The sequence below is a fragment of the Coccinella septempunctata genome, chromosome 2 (genome assembly GCF_907165205.1).
Source record: "Coccinella septempunctata chromosome 2, icCocSept1.1, whole genome shotgun sequence".
NCBI classification, from domain to species: Eukaryota; Metazoa; Arthropoda; class Insecta; order Coleoptera; family Coccinellidae; genus Coccinella; species Coccinella septempunctata.
The window spans coordinates 19,830,566-19,833,178 of record NC_058190.1 but is presented as its reverse complement, the minus strand read 5'-3'; positions in this window follow the sequence as shown (position 1 = coordinate 19,833,178).

Here is a 2,613-nt window from a genome sequence, read left to right as displayed (position 1 = left end):
TCTCTGTACCCATTGAACTCTATGGGTTCCCATAGAGTTCAATGTATATACCAGAGACCTTTCTCTATGGTATATACACATTTGGGCTGTGGTCCGTATATACACTTTGGTTACTTCTGGTTAGTAAGTGGACGGTCCGTATATGTTCGAATTTGGTCCAAAATTAGTCACCAGAGTAACCGCTCTGGTAACTTTCGGTTACCAAATGTGTATATACGGACCATACGCTTGGTAACCGAAAGTTACCAGAGCGGTTACTCTGGTGACCGAATTGTCAGGAATTCGACCATAGATTAAGGTCTAATCTATGAATTCGACATATACGGGTTGTGGTCCGTATATACACTTTGGTTACTTCTGGTTAGTAAGTGGGCGGTCCGTATATGTCGAATTCCTGACAATTTGGTTCAATATCAGTCACCAGAGTAACCGCTCTGTTAACTTTCGGTTACGAAATGTGTATATACGGACCATACGCACGGACCGCCCACTTACTAGAGGTTGCGTTCACAAACTTACTCAGAGCAAGCTCTGAGTAAGCTCTGATTACCCGAAGCGTTCACAAACGTACTTTTAGTTCCTCAGAGTATGCTCTTTGAGCATGACCGTACTCATACTCTACTCTCGGAGTAAGTTTATGAACACACCCAAGGAGTTGAAGTGCGCACAGAACGTTAGCCTGAACGTAAACGTTAACGTGAGAAATAACGTCAGATATAACGTTTACGTGTTGTGATGAAATTTGAGTTGAAGTGCTGCCATCATGAAACGTCAGACGTTAAACATAACCTATCAATTTGATTTTGCTTTCATTTCGCGTGAACTCTCTTGAGCTTCGACAGCTGGAATAACATTTGGAATATTGATGTTCTAATGATTTATATGCCTAATAAAGAGAATTTTCAGCTTGGAAGTATTTTATTATCAATGAAATGTTCAAGTGTTAGAGACATGAGAATTGCAGTGTAGATTCAGCCATTTTCTTATGTACTGAATATAATCTGATAACAAAGTAATTTAACTTAATCCTTTTGATAACTTTCAAATCACTGCTGATTTCCTATAATTTTCGTTCATTATGAGAAAATACACAGGAAATGTAAACAATGACAGTTTGAGGTTATCGAGAATTGCATTTAACAATCAAAATTCGGCCATTCGCAAGTCATCGGTGCTACTCGTTTAACGTTCGGTTAACGTACGTCGATGTTTAAGGTATACGTGGGAGACCGCTAGTTTACGTAGGCCGTAAAGCTGACGCTAACGTTAACGTTAAAAACTGACGAATGAGCATGCGTAGATGTCAATTATAACGTTAAAGTTCACGTTCATGGCAGCACTTCAACTCTCTACTAACCAGGGCTGTGGTCCGTATATACACTTTGGTTACTTCTGGTTAGTAAGTGCGCGGTCCGTATATGTCGAATTCCTGACAATTTGGTTCAATATCAGTCACCAGAGTAACCGCTATGGTAACTTTCGGTTACGAAATGTGTATATACGGACCATACGCCAGAAGAAACCAAAGACTCTATACGGACCACAGCCTCAATAGGCGCTTTCTTTTTGGTGCTTCATGCACCGGTACAGCTCCGGGCTTCTCGCCCCTGAGCTGTTCCAAATAAAACGGTTATTAGTGCGCCAACTGCGCGCAGCGAGTTGGATGATCAGCTGTTGAGCAAAATGACAAGAGACAAGTCCGGATTCGCGGTTCTTTGGATTATTTGTTTTCAGTTTGACGTTAAAGTCGTTGATTATTAATAAGTTTCGGAATCTATTGCCATATATTTGGTTGAAAAACTTGATTTACCGGGTAAACATTACCCTTTCTTTGCTATGGAGAGTAAAAATATACGGAATACTGGATATGTCTGTAGATATAAAACTTGAAAAAACTATTTAACAATGATTTCATCTCTTAAAGCTTCGTTAATAATCCTCTTTGGTAAAAGTAGGTAAAGAGTTCTGATTTTACGAAAATTGCATTCAAGTACGTGAAATATCAACTTATTTGAAAAGAAATGCTACATTTTCACTGATGGGCGCTACTAAACTGAAGCTTGTCGTTTATTCATTTGATCGATCTCTAAAAATTATGCATTCATGAAAAAAATGATTAGTTCACTCTTCAAACCTGAAAGAACGAATCCTATCTTCATTCAAAATCATTCAGTTCTAATTCCATCTAACATTGATTCTTTATTCATTTACTCAATAAAAAAACTAACTGACAGCTTCAATTGACGAAAAAATCAATCTTAGGTGGTCCATAAGGTGTATTACAGCCTTTTTATAGTATTAATCCACAAATTTCAACAATACACGACTTCTATTTGTTGACATATGTAAACATAACCAAAAAGTTTGTTTACGGGCTTCAAGCCCTCGACGTGCACCAGCATTTCGGTTGGTGCAAGAGGGGGCAGGGGAAGGGAACGCGAGCTGCTCCGGTGCTTCACGCCCCAATCAAAAAGAACGCGTCGGTGCTCGAGTGAGATGCACCGGAGCTGCCCAGGAGCTGCTCAAACGGTCAAAAAGAAAGCGTAATATAATCTTTGGCTCTGACCTGACCTGTCACCTGTCATTTTGAGGCCACCTCATCGAATCAGTTCA